Consider the following 14642-nt stretch of genomic DNA (forward strand, 5'->3'; position numbering starts at 1 on the left):
TCTTCCCTCTCCTCCCTGCAAGCTAGAAAAAAAACCTTCTCCCACCAGCGCCTGATTAAGGCATGTTGGAGGAAAAAGGAGAACTGGACTTGTCCTAAATCCCTCCTAACTCTGACTGTGCAGCAAGGCTGCTCTTCCTTCTCCAGAAATCTCATCCTGGACCTACGAGACCTTTCCTGACGTGACCCTGGCTGGACACCGGGCTCCCACCAAAGCCGCTCTATCACTCCCCTCCTCAGCTGGACAGGGAGGGGAGAATATAATGGAAGTCTCATGGGTCGAGATAAGGACAAGGAGATCACTCAGCAGTTACCATCTTGGGTAAAACAGACTCGACTCGGGGAAATTAGTTCAATTTGTTACCAATCAAATCAGAGTAGGATAATAAGAAATAAAATCAAATCTCAAAACGCCTTCCCCCCACCCCTCCCTTCTTCCTGGGCTTAACTTTACTCCCCCTTTTCTCTCCCTCCTCCCCCCCAGCGGCACAGGGGGTCGGGGAATGGGGGTTGGGGTCAGTTCATCACACGTTGTCTCTGCCGCTCCTTCCTCCTCAGGGGCAGGACTCCTCTCTTGTCCCCTGCTCCAGCGTGGGGTCCCTCCCATGGGAGACAGTCCTCCATGAACTTCTCCAACGTTGGTCCTTCCCACGGGCTGCAGTTCTTCACGAACTGCTCCAGCATGGGTCCCTTCCCCGGGCTGCAGTCCTTCAGGCACAGCCTGCTCCAGCGTGGGTCCCTTCCTTGGGGTCACAAGTCCTGCCAGCAAACCTGCTCCAGCGTGGGCTCCTCTCTCCACGGGGCCACAGGTCCTGCCGGGAGCCTGCTCCAGCGCGGGCTTCCCATGGGGTCCCAGCCTCCTTTGGGCATCCCCCTGCTCCGGCGTGGGGTCCTCTCTCCCCGGGCTGCAGGTGGAGATCTGCTCCCCCATGGACCTCCCTGGGCTGCAGGGGGACAGCCTGCCTCACCGTGGTCTTCCCCACGGGCTGCAGGGGAATCTCTGCTCCGGCGCCTGGAGCATCTCCTCCCCTCCTTCTGCACTGACCTGGGGGTCTGCAGTGTTGTTGCTCTCACATATTCTCACTCCTCTTGATGCTGTGCCACAAGTTTTTTCCCCCCACTACTTAAATCTGTTCTCCGAGAGGCACTACCGCTGTCGCTGATGGGCTCGGCCTTGGCCAGTGGCGGGTCCGTCTTGGAGCCAGCTGGCCTTGGCTCTATCAGATACAGGGGAAGCTTCTAGCAGCTTCTAACAGAAGCCACCCCTGTAACCCCTGCCACTACCAAAACATTGCCATGCAAGCCCAATACACCTGAACTGTGGGAAAAATTGGCAACGATCTGTGAAAAGCGCAGGATGAACAGATTGGCATTTTGTAACCATGTGTAGTTTGCATTTGTGTGTAGAAATGTGCATATAAATGTGTATTTTTATGTGTATGTATAAAACATACAAATATATATATATATGGATGCATGCATGTAGTTGTATTTAAGGAAAAAGGGACCCTAGCTTCAACTACAAATGAATGAGAGAGCTGGGCACGTGCTGGTAGTACAATGCAACCCAAATTTCTTACACTGTAGGACAATCAAGACTTCTTCTCTGAAATGAATGCAAAAAAGGGCCCAAACAGCTGGGAGAAGGGTGATGCATGTGAGCAACTGCCTTTTCTCTGGCTCATGCGTAACAGAGAGAGTGTGTGTGTGTGTGTGAGCTGCAGATGAGTCAAAGTCTGAGGGCTGCCTTGTGTCAGCCATTGACTGTGCCAATGACAGCAGTTCCCGACAGCCTTTAATAACACCACTTACAGACTCTGGAGCAGGGGGGGCAGGCGAGGGGGGAGGCGAGCCCTTCTCCTTCAGGCTGGTGCACAAGCCATCCCGCATCCTTGCCAAAATGTCTTACAGGCACCCGCTGACGCCTCCGTAATTGCAGCCCAAGCTGCGACGTGTTATCCTAAGAGGTAACAGAGGGTAAAGCCAGGAGAACAACCTTGGGTACACGGGAGCAAAGTGGTGGGTCCCACGGCCAGGAGGACACAGGGACATGCTGGGTAGGGATGGAGCAGGTGGTGGCTTTGGGGGGACTCATCCCTACGGCATTTCCCAGTGCGGCACAAGGTACCTCCGTGGATTCACACTGCAAACATCCAGGTTTACACTGGGAAGCAACCAGGAGACAAGAAGTTATCTCTACTTCCATGCAGAATAGGTAAAACAGAAAGAAATATGTACAGACAAGCAGGTCACACTGAGAATACACAAGCCCCGCTGCCTGCCTGCACCTTGGTTCCTCAGTGTGGAGGTTGGAAATAAGTCCCCACCAGGTCTCACGGATGCTGGAAAATGCAGATTTGTGAAGATGCTAAAAATCCTCAGTTTAGTCCAGATTTGGAAAGCTTTGGGAAGAGCTTCAGAGCGCATCATGTTCTGATTATTTACTTCTCCAAGCTAAGGAGAGACCTACTTCACACACCGCCTCCTGGAGAGGCGGAAGAATCAGGCATGTAAAATAAGAAGGAAATGGAAATCGACTTGATAGCTCCTTCCCCTTCCTAGTGGGTAATACTTACCTAATTATGCCTGCTTGCCATTTCCTTTCCCTGCTTTCTTTGAGATATTATGCAGAGAGAAATTTGTCCTAAAAGTTGTTACTTTCATTCAGAGGCATCCCTTTGAGCTGTTTGCCTTGCTAAGGCAGGCAAGGGCAGCGACTCCATTATAAGGGAGTCAAAAACCCTCCTGAATGACTCTGACAGGCGTTGGTTTTAGCATCCAGCTCCTGCTGCACATGGCTCACCTCTCTCGCCTCCCTTCTCCATCCCTCACCCAGGCAGAGGGGTGCAGGTCCAAGGATGCCTCCTGCCTCCTGCTCTTGCTTGGCCAAGGTGAGCAGCTCCTGGTCTCTTGGAGCCCCTGCGGAGGCCAGGCAGGGAAAGCCAGAGGCTGTAAAGATGCTCCGAGTCCAGCAGCCAAAATGACTCTGCTCTCAAGCAGATATGGAGAGGAACATGAGACTTGGTGGTCTCACAGTTGGTGGGATCCAAGGGGACACCCCACACCAGGCCCAAGTCCATGCCACCGTTTGGATGACTTCTCTCTAAATGCATCGGTGTCACAACCCCATATCCAAGCAGCTGGCTGCAGGTCAGGGTGCAGAAGAAGGGGTGGTAAAAGCAAAACACGACCTCCCCAGGCCCACATCAACACAGGTGACCTGACCAAAACATAGCAAGCTTTCATGTGCCACAGCCGGCTTCCTTCCTTTCAGGGAAATCCCATTTAGTGCTATGCTTCATTCACCAGGAGTAGGAGAGGGGTTGGCATGTGCAGGACATGCAGGAGCATCTCCCACCTCAGCAGGGGGATCCCAAACGGATGCCCCATGCGACCCTACGCTAACGACTGAACACCGCACTTGCAGGATGGGTTGCAGGGGCTTCTGACACAGCGAGGGGTGAGCATTCAGCCCTCTAGACCCCCACAGTGGACCCCCCCATCCTCCCCTCCACCTCCAACCTACACTTCCCTGGAAGGTCCCCTCTGCCCCCCACCCCGAGCCCTGCTCTTGCACCCCAGGTGTTTTTTTTCTCTTCTCCACGGGGAGCCCGGCTTCCAAGAAGGAAAATACAAAGCCCAAAGGGATTGACTTCAAGCAATGAAATGGGCTCTGCAAAGGAAGGTGGTTTATTCCTGCTCGAGGGAGTGCTTTAAAGAGCCTCCTTTTGTTTCCTTAAAGGCTGGGAAGGATGTTTCCCAGTCCCAGCCTGGCTAACTGGGGAAGGTGGAGACCAGGAGGAATTCAAGGAACTTCAAGGGCCACGCTCTGCAAGCAACAGCAGAGATTTCCCCACACCCAAGTCCCTCCATGTCCAGCGTCCTGCACTGGTCCAGCCATTCCTGCATCCCTCCACACCCTGCAGGGGCTCGTCCCTCCAGGGGAGCATCTGCAGTGGCTGCACGGAGAACCCAGCGCTGCACCTGCAGCAGCTGTGCGAGGAGGGGCTGAGCCATCCCCCCTGCAGCTACACCGAGCAGCCCTGAAACTTCACCTCCGAGTTGTTAATCCTGCATCGAGAAAAGCTGTGTTGTTTTCCTTCATTTCTTTTTCTTTTTTCTTTTTTTTTTTTTTTTTCCCACCAGGCATTTTCCAGGGAGTCCTTTACAGCTAGGAGGGGAAGAAAGAAGAACTGCACAGCTAATCCCTGCTGCAAGCCTTCCCCTGCCCCAGCCGGAGAAGGAAAGCAGCCCCGCTCCTCCTGGTGCCTCCAGACATCCCTCCATCCTCCCAGCGTTCACCTCCCGGCCCCAATGAGCCACCCCTCTGCAGCGGCTGCAGCATCCTCAGGGCTGCCAGGGTGTGAAGGACAGAAGGATGGAGGGAGGTTTCCTTGCAGAGCCACCTCTGCAGCGCTGCCAGCTTCGAGGGGAAGCCGTGAACCCAGTGGCTGCAGGCAGGAGACCCAGGCATCTGGCTTTGCATCCCTGCCGCACTGCCCGGCCGTGCGTTTCCCAAACCCGTGGCTGTGTACAAATGGGCTTCTCGCAGCAGCCCCTGCTGCAACTCTCAGCCAGAGCATTGCTCAGCACCCAGCTTACAGAAGATACATGCTCCTACCCCCCGCACCCATTCCTGGGGAGCAAGAGCCCCCGAACCAGGCTTTGTCCCACCCAGGGCAGCTGGAAAGCAATAGTTAGGGCAGGCAGAGCGATACCCTCAGCACCTCTTGTTCTCCTTGGCATCTTGCAGGCTGCAGCCAGCCCTGCGGGGTCTCCCCTGCACAGCCTGGCTGAGTGCCCAGCTCCAGGGGGGGCTCAGGCAGAGCAGGAGCCCGGGACAGGAGCACCGGAGGAGCTTCCCTGCCTCCCAGTGCGGAGGGATGGGTTTGCAGAGAGGGGGGGACTTCAGCAAGCAAGGAGCAGCGCATGCAAAAAGATAAGAGAAGGTATTTACCAGGCAATCACTACAAGGTCCTGTGAATATAGTATTTGTGATGGATGAATAGACATATTATTACAGAACTTAATGCAAACCCTTTGCACCAAATGGTGACATGCGATTACTAGTTTGGAAATAACTAAGCTCATTATAATGAAACGCTTCACTCAAATCCCCCTCCAAAGGATGGATCTGACGAAGGAAGGAACCTGTGACGGGAACATACTGGGGGGATTTGTTTAACCAGATCAGCCCGCTGGGCCAGCACAGCACGGTTGCTTGCCTCCAGCGTGGCTAAAGCCTGGATTGCCGGGAAGCGTAACCCACCAACCTGTGCGGACAGGGTGGGCAGTATCCCACACCCAGCATCGGGCTCTTCTTGGCACAACCCTGCGTTTAAGAGATGAAAAGAAGCACCTTTCAATAATAAATAATAATGCTAACTATGTGTTTCTATAGCAACTCATCACCATAGCAGCTAAGCGCAGGAGGAAAACTCAGAGCTCATCCTGCCGTCTTCAGGGTGAGGAGGCAATTGCCCTCCTGGAGGTGGCTTCGGTGGCGGCAGAGCTGGGACTTAAACCAACAAGTCACTCTCCAGGTTGCCCCTGAGCACTGCCCTCCCCAGGGTAGCTGTCTGGGAGGGGGCTGGAAGCTCTGGAGAGGTGAAGCCTGGGGTCCAAGGGGTCATGGGGGTATGCAGCCTCAAAAGCACCAGGCATCAAGGTCATTGCAACCCTCCAAATGAGCCCTGGGGCTCCAGGGTGGCTGGAAGGGAAGGGGACGGTGGCATGGGACAACCCCCCCTCTTCCCCCCATCCAGCCAGGAGGACACCATGAAGGGAAGAGTACAAAGGGTGAGACATAACCAAAAGGAGGAAATGCCCAAAATTAGCCGTGCAAATACCCCCCCTGCAACACATAGACATCTCAGGATAACAGCTTACAAAACTCCACGTGTTGCTCTGCTTTTAGCAAGAACCAGAAATGTGCATCAAAACCCTGATCGATAAAAGGGCTTTCCCAAAACAGCCCGGAAACTCACTTTTATAAAGCTAGCAAGTCAAGCAGACATGCCCATCCTAATTTGGGTGTGAGGTTTGGGGTTTTTTTTTCCCTTAAATTTCCCATTAAAGAAAAATCCAAGCAAAAGCCTTTGGTTAGCTCCACAACTGGCGTGGTCGTATTCCCAGCTCACCTCCTCTCCCTGGCAGTGCCACGGTGACAAAGCCTTTTCCTCCAATGTAGAACAGCCTCCTGCTCCTCACCACCTCTGCAAGCCTCCTCCCAGCCAGCTGAAGAAGTTGACATTGCCCAGGGATGGGACAGTGGCCGTTAGTGACTATTAGCCATGTACATGATGCTGTTCCTTAGGCTGCTGAGCGAGTTCCCAACCAGAACCTCCCTGGTTTTATCATCTCACTGACTTACAAAAAGTGAGTAATTTGTAAAGGTCATTAGAGCAAAATGACTATTTGATGATGGCTAAAGGGCCAGTCACTTCTACAAGACCACCCCCATTTGATAGATGGGGAAACAAAAAGCCAAGGGACTTGCTGAGTGCCATGGGACAGCTCTCTGGCAAATCAAAGTCTCCCTTTGGCAGCCCAGAATAAGTTTCCCTAAAGTAAAATAAAGCTGTGTTGCACACCGAGCACTTGCTATTCCATCAATAGGCAATTGTAACAGGATACACCTCCTTAGTCTCTAAATGAGTTTTCTTTCCAGCACTACATTATAGACAAATCCCCTGCCACAAAAAACAAATAAATCCCTTTTCACAATCAAATATGCTCTAACCAAGTCAAACAGGGCCACACGCACGTGCGGCGAATGTGCAAACCTTTTCCCAACTTCCCAGCACGACCATCTTCCCTTTGGGGGGTGGGAGAAAGGCAAAAAGGAAAGAAAAGAAAGAACATTTAATAGAAGAAATGAAGTGGCAATTTCCCAGTTCAGCTGGGGATCAATATGTGGGCTCCTCGTGGTTTCTGTTTCAAAGGGGACGAGCTCTCACCGCCGAAGCCCAGACTGACACGCCAGTGCTTGACTTATGAGTACTTCATCTCGGCAAGATATTTTTAATTTAAATCTTGCTGCAGTTGAGTACGAAGCCATCCAGGCTTTGATTTACTGCTAATTCCTTGCTCCGAATCCTATAACTCTAAACTCAAGTCACCAAACAGTTTAACGCCGAGACACTCACCAGCGATGCTCTTCATGAATGAGCGTCAGGGGGCTGCGGGTGGCAAGTGCATGTTCCTCACTTCAGAAGAAACAACAAGTATATAAATATTAACCATCTACACGCAGTCCCAGAGTCCAGCATCACTTCACTATTTCAAAGGAAAACAGTACTGGGATTAAAGAAACCTCCACCACCCTCACCTTTCCTCCCCCATGTAGTGTTTTATGCTCAAGGAGAAATAACAAGCAGGTCGGGGTGGCTCATTTTGCAAACATTTACATGCATTTGGTGCAGCGTTGGCTGCGAGGGTTCACCAAGCATCAAGATTTATTCCTCTGGCCCTTGCATGAGCTCAGAGGAGGGGGAAGCGTGTGAGTATATATCATGCAAATGCCTGTAATGGAAACCTATCCCATATTATCTGGATTAGATCCACACATTCGTCCTGTCAGAAGGACAAGGCAAATTCAAGTGCCAGTCAGCATCCCTAGATTTATTGCCAATGGCTTGGTGGGAAAGCCCCGGCAGACCACTCGTGTATGGATAATATAGTTGGAAGGAAACTCAGAGATCGGGTATGGAAGCTGAGGGAGATGACGACGCAAGGTTTCCATTCTGGGTCACCAGTGCAAATCCAGCCACGCTCAGCGGCAGTTTTTGTTTATTCCTATGCAAAAGAAGCCTGTGAATCTCAGCCTCTTGGCTTTTGGGTCTGGATTTCTGTTTCACGGCATGCAGTATTTAAAAAAACACTGGAAAGCCTTGTCAGCACAAAGCCTGGAGTAAAAGCAAGTCACAGAGTCTGCAAATGACCTCTCTCTTTCTACTGAAATCTCTCCCAAGTAAGGTCAAAGCCACCAGCTGATAGGCAGCATAGTGGGGATGGAGGTTTCAACCCAATCACTGCTCCAGCTCAGGTCTTCAGGCTTTTCTCCAGCCCTGAGAACTTGGTGTCTTCTGCAAACATTAATATTTGAGAGAGAAACAGCTGGGAACATTATACTTCAGCAAAGAGTTGGCTTCCTCCATGGCTCCAGGAATCACCTTTGAAGAGCGTGTGTCCCCAGCAAGGTTCACGTTAGCTGGAGCACTGAGCTGCATGGACTAGGCATGTCTAAAATGAAATGTCCATTGGGTTTCCAAACCAAGGGGTGCCCATTCAAAGCCTTCAGAGCATCTCTAAGGGCTCACAGAGGGGTTTGGGTTTTTTGCAAAGGAAAGGGTTGCAGGACAGGTGCCACACTACACTGGCTCCCATTGCAGGGGATGCAGGGCAGAGACTTGGCACCTCCTACCTGGGTGGCTGCTCAGCACCTTACAAGGTGCAACCAAGCAAGGATGAGCCAAACATAGCAGAGAACATGTACCAACAAAGAACAAAGAAAACCAGACAGTTCTAGTGGGATGAGTCAATAAAAAAAAAAAACAACAAAGAGGAATGCCAATTCCAGAAAATAGCCACGCAAACTGTCAGTATCACATCACATCTCATTTTTGCAATGATCTCTCCATTCCCAAAGGTGATTAAAAGCATTTTGTACCCACTATTAAAGATACGGGAACTAAGGTTCATGCGAGCACAGCTGTCCCCTGGCCAATGCACTAACCCAAGATGATATTTTCTCATTTTAAAGCACCCATCTGTCATTTTAACTGGAAAAATTTCAGTCTTGGAAGTGTCTTGTTCTGGCCAAGCACCGCTCTTGGCTGTTGAGGCATAGGCTCAAGGGCAGGGGACTGTTCACTGCTCCAAGTACCACTTGGGGTTCAGTTTGTATTTCATGGAGGTGAGTGAGGATTCCCATCAATAAATGCAGACTGAGCCTTTTGCCTCTCTGTGCCTCAGTTTCCCAACCTGCACCAGGGGAATGAGAACACTTGCTGTTTTAAAATACTTCAGATATCTGAGTGAAAAACATCTGGGGAGCCCTATGTATTTATTTCCGTATTTTTGGTCGCAGGCTCCTTGAGAGCTCAAACATAATGGATATAAAGTTCTTTTCACCCGAAGACAGTCATGCAGGGAAGCACACTCATCACTGATACCCTGCAGTAAGTCAGTGGGTTGCCCAGACTCTGCACAGACGGGAATTCTCATTGCCTTGGGTGCCTGGAGCGGCTGGTGTCCATTGAGTCTTGCAAGCAAGAAGGAAGGAGTAAGAAAGAGCCCTCTGAAGCCTCTCGTCACCCTGGTGGGGACCAGAAAGGGCTTTTTATTTCAGCATCAAGCAGTTTGAGGGCTTTACTATGGGAAACAGTCATAATCCAAATTGCATCCCTAGCTGGGGAGGGGAATTCATGGGCAGGACGTGAGACACTTGAGTCCCAGCACTGTGGCTGCAAAGGGGTGACATTGGATCTCAGTCTCAGCTATGTGGGGCCTCACTTTAAGGGGGTATTGAGAATAAGAAATCAAGAAGAGCCAAGTGACTCCTAGGACAGCATGCCATTCTGCTCAAAAACACCTGTAGGCAATGCCAAGCTGCAAACTCTGGCACCGCTAACTCCAAAACTCAAAAGCCCTACCTCTAACACCCTCCCCACATAGGATCCCAATGCGGAGCACGAGCCTACCGTGCCAGCATCATTCTCAGCTTTTTAGGAAGCTTTTCAGAGTTCCTTTCCAAACAAGAAATTAATTCCTACACAGCGTTAACCCTCAGCATACCCGAGTATCGTAAGACGTGCAAGGCTTTTCACCGTGGGGCGTGTGAGCGCGCAAATCAAACCCCAGCACTCCGGGAAGGAGGTAGGTTTTATTGCAACCGCTCAACATCGAGGAAATTGGAAGACAGAGACAAAGCAATTCAGTAAAAGGAAAAATATGCAACACAAAAGGGGCTCCAGCATCCCTCCACCCTTCCTCACCCTGCAGAAGTAGAGGAGTCAACACAAAACGGGCTCCAGCAACCCACTGTCCCCCGGGATCTGGCTGCCAAAGAGGGTTTCTGCCTTGCCGGCGGCAGATAGCCGCTCTCATGCCTGCGCTGAGCCCTTTGCTTTGCCACATTTCCAGGCTGTCTAGCACTAGGCTCGCTGCAGATGCAGAGAAGGATGCTGGCAGGTGAATGCATGAGGAAAGGCTCAAATATTTCCTCTCCCCGTGGAGAAGTTCAGCATCTCTCTTAGGATTTGCAATAGCACTCATTCCTCCGCTAGCCAGGTGCCGGATTGCACACTGAACAGATTTAACACCAGTCTTCAGCGCCTACAAGGCAGTTACAATCATCAAGCAAAAGCTTCCCAACGGCACCGTGTTTGATCATCAGCCTGTATTTTAAAACGCCCATCTTGGACATAAACAACACTTAGATCATGCGGCTGTCATTTATTTTGCATTTTATTGATATCGCCGAGCGCTGCGCATTTAAGATGGGACAGAAAGGAAAAGCCTTGGACTGGTCTTTTCGGAAAGGAGACACCCCCATGGAGGATGGGTTTGGGCAGAGGAGGGAAGAATATCCCAGGTTTTCCTGACGGGATTGGGGTTGCATGTTTAAACCTGGCTGCACACGAAAAGCAGACACGCATCTGTTGCACCGCTTGAAGCCCAGCTCTAGTGAAGGGTCCTCCCCCCACAAACACACACACACAAACAAACACACACACACTTCCCGAGGCAAGGAAACCACAAAAAGAACGCTGCTGCTCGCATCCCCGAGACCTTAAGACAGTGGCTTAGCCAGAGGGAGGAAGCACCTCATCTCACACTGGGAGGCACACGCTGTAATTAAAATCACAGACACGGCGAAGGCAAAGCAACCCCATTCTCCGCTGGTCCCACCCGCTCGCGGATTTAACCAGCTTCCATAAACAAGACCCGGGTGAAACAGAAGACAGAGAAAGAAAATAAGTTAGCACGCTTTACGCCTTCCAAAATATCTGTGCAGGGCTGGTGCACGCTCAAGATAAGTCCCTAGAAGGCTGCGAGCGGTTTCATCGGCTGTAAAAAAAAATCCCCTGCCGCCGTTCCTTGTCCCCCCACCAGAACGAGAGCATCCCCCGGCTGTCCCCGGGGTCCCGGGCCAAACCTCCCCTCTCCGCACCGCTCACCCCCCCCCGACCTGGGAAGCCTCAGATCCCCAAACCCTCGCATCCCAAGCATCGCATCCCTGTGCCGGAGGGAAGCCATGAAAAAAAAAAAAAAAAAAAAATCAGGTGCGTTTCCAGCGAGCTCTTTGGCCAGGCAGCAGGGCTGGAAAGCAAAGGGGAGCAGAGACGGGGTGGAAGTTTTACGGGAGAGGAGCACGGCCACCCGCTTTCCACCCGGTCCCTTCTACTCAGGTGAGTCCTGCGGGTCCCACACCCGAATCCGGCACGGCAAACGCTCCAGTCCTTCCCAGTACGGGGAGCAGATGGGGCCCCAGGAGGAGGGTTTCCTCCGGGCTGGGTATGTAGCAGCCGCATGCAACCACTACAAACCCAAACAGCACTTAGCCCTGCTGGGGCTGAGCAAGTGCGTTTGTTTATCTGGGAGGAACTCATCTGCTGCCGGAGTATTATATTTCCACCAAAAACCATGTGCGGCTCGCTGTTTAGATCACTTCTCCCTGTCTACAGCATTTAAGGGCATATGTCTGATAAACGGAGAGCATCAATACGCAGGTTTCGGTTGCAGCACACACACGCACGGAGGGAGGGAGGGTTATCGGCGCTGACTCCGCAGCCGGGATTTGGGCAAACTCTCCGGCACCTTGCAGGAAGGGAAAGGACGGGGGGGGTCCCCCCTTCCCTCCTAGGTGTTCCCCGCCGGGGGTGGCCCCTGTCCCCATCCTACCGGTCACCCGGGAGGCGCTGATCCTCCCCGGGAAAAGGGCTTTGCCTCCAGCCCCGTCCAGCTGCAACCTCTTCGGGAGCAGGAAAAGTTTGCAAATGCCTCCAGCCCTTCGCCCGAAGAAGGCTCGGGGGTACCGAGGGAAAATCCACACACACCCCCCCCCCCCGAGAGGAGGAAAATCCGCAGCCGCGGATGGCCGGAGGTGATGAGGGACAGGCTGCCACGCTGGAGCCGCTACCTCCGGGGAGAAAAGTTGAGCCTTGTGCATGGAGAAAAAGCCATCGGGGACGCGGGGGGGGGGGGCCACACCAGGCACCGCGTCCCCTCCGCTGCTAACCCCCCCCCCCAGCATCCTCCCAAGCCGGCCCCCCCCGCCTCAAGCTGCTGTCCGCGGGGGTCCCCGCCCGCCAGCCCCGACCCCCTCCCCGCCACCCGGGGGTGGGGAGAAGCAAGGGGGGGGGGGGGGCATCTCCCAGGGCCCCCCCAAGTCCTGCCAGGTGCGGAGGGCAGGTACCGCTGCAGCCCCGCCGGCCCTCCCGGGGCATCCTCCGGGGCATCCTCCCGCCGGCCCCCGCTGCCCGGGCGGGGCGGGGGGCTCCTTACCTGGGCAGGCTCCTCGCTTGCTTTGGGTGGGTTTTGGTATATATATATATATATATATATATAATTTTTTTTTTTTCTCCTCTCCTTTCCCCCCACTTCAGTCTTCAGAGCAGGCGCCGCATTGACACTGCAGATGGTCTCTGTGTGTGTGTGTGCGTGCGTGTGTGTGTCTCTCTCTCTCTCCAATCCCAAATACTCCACGGAGGCGGAACACGGAGCCCCTCTCTCTGCACTGGGCAAACCGTGTCTGGCTCGCCCAGAGCTGGGGAGGGGGGGCTGGAAGGGGGGGGGGGGGGGGAACCGCAGCTCCAGTTTTCACTCCCCCCCCCCCAAATCACCCCTTTCCCTCCCTCCCCCAGCCCTTCCCCCCCCCCCGCCTCTAAATCAGCAAGGGAGTGGAGGGCGGGGGGGGGCAAAGACAGGCAGCCGAGCTGGCAGGCGGGTTGCAGGCAGGGGATGAGCTACAGAACCATGCCCGGTTCCTCCGAGCCCGGCTCCGCGCCGCTGACTGCCCGCCGGGGAGGGCTCGCACTGCGGCTGTCTCGCCAGCCCTTCCTCCCTAGCCTTCCTCTCCAATGGTGGCTGCGGGAGAGGGTTTTGACACCCAGGCTCTTTTCGCAAAAAAACACAGACACACGCACACACACGCACCCCCCCCCCCCCCTTCTCTTCCAAAAAAAAAAAAAAAAAAAAGCCGGAGAGGTGTGGAAGTGAGGTGGGAACGCGAGCCCAGCACGCCAGGGAGGGACAATAATAATAATAATTTAAAAAAAATAAAAACGACACTAAAAATCCCTTTCTGTTTTTTCTCTTTCTTTCCTCTTTTTTTTTTTTTTTTTTTGCAGGGAGAGTGGCCAGTCGCTCCTCCTTTCGCCAGCCCACCCACCTCTGGGAGAGGGGAGAAGGCGGAGGGGCGCAGGTTGGCCCTGGAGGGTGACCCCCGAGCCGCTTTTCGTCGTCCTAAAGTTTGCAGGGGCTGGGGATGGGGACAGGGACAGGAGCGGGGCCACCGCTCTCCCACGGCTGCAACTCCGGCTGCCTTGATTTCTCCTCCGGGTGCCTTCCCTCGCTCCTACTCACTACTGACACCTAGGATCTCTCCAGCCTGATTGGGCTAATTGGGAAATGTCGCTGCCCCCCCCCCCCCCCCCAAAAAAAAAAAAGAGAGAAAAAAAAAAATAACCAACCTCAAGGAATCAAACGCATCTCGCTGGCTCCCTCCATCACCTTCCCCAGAAAAGCCCTTCCCGGCATCGCGGCTCTGGCTGGCATCTGCCTCCCTCTTCCCTCTCCGGTGTGTGCCCTGCTGCTCTCCTCCGGCCAGGACAGACCGCGGAGGGGAGCGGATCAGAGCGGGCGAAGGGGGGCTCAGAGGAAGATCAATCTCTCAGCTTGGGTGAGCAGTAATCCTAGAGAGAGACCACAAGCTGCTCTGCTCGCCGGGTCTTCAGTTAATTCCTAGCAGCCGCAAGAATAATAGTATTTAAAAAAAAAAAAAAAATGCTTTTAGCGCTTACTGCCTGAGTTTTGTGTCCAGCAAGCTGCCGGCCTGGCTGCCCCACGAAGCAGACCCCACTCTACAAGTTCATTCCCCCCCCCTGCCACGCAGAGACCTGAACTCCTCTCTGCAGATAATAGCAGGGCTCTCCTGGAGCCGAAAGCAGAGCCGGCAGCAGATGGTGGGAAGGAAAGCGGGGTTCGAAGGGCGTCGATAGCGGCACGTAGCAACAGGGCTGCCTCCCCGGAGAGATAGGGGAGCCCTGATGCCGCGAGGATGGGCGCCTCGCAAGGGTCTAGGGAAGAGGGGATGCGAAGGGGAAGCGACTGGCGAGACCTTCTCTGCTTTCAGAGGTGTTGGCCGTGCTCACGTCAGGGCAGGGAGGCGAAAACCCTGGGGGCGATCCTGCAGCTTCCCCCCTACCCCATAAAAGATGAAGGCATCCGGCAGGGATGCAGGGGGTGGCTGGTAAAAGGGGGTCCCGCCGCTCGCGGTGAGCAATAGCCATGATCAGAGGCAGGGATCGCCTCTCGGGAGGTACGCTGCGCAGCAGGACTCCCCCTCCTCCCCACAGCCTCTACCATTCACAGAAAATCAGGCTTAATCCAAGCTTTGTATTTTTAATTATCTTAAAT

The 14642-nt window shown here is 53.6% G+C and overlaps 1 protein-coding gene across 2 annotated transcripts in view; it reads right to left on the reverse strand.

The window, feature by feature from the left end:
* Positions 1-13945, reverse strand: part of PLXNA4 (plexin A4) — a 461691-nt gene extending 447746 nt beyond the window's left edge. The window contains exon 1 of one of the 2 annotated variants that reach the window (XM_052790137.1): positions 13697-13945. The gene's annotated coding sequence lies outside the window, so the exon portion shown is untranslated. Of the gene's footprint in view, positions 1-12509; positions 12612-13696 lie in introns of those variants that run through there. The other variant, XM_052790138.1, reaches the window with a different exon arrangement.
* Between the last annotated feature and the right edge of the window lie 697 nt (positions 13946-14642).

The sequence above is a fragment of the Harpia harpyja genome, chromosome 6 (genome assembly GCF_026419915.1).
Source record: "Harpia harpyja isolate bHarHar1 chromosome 6, bHarHar1 primary haplotype, whole genome shotgun sequence".
Classification (NCBI taxonomy): domain Eukaryota; kingdom Metazoa; phylum Chordata; class Aves; order Accipitriformes; family Accipitridae; genus Harpia; species Harpia harpyja.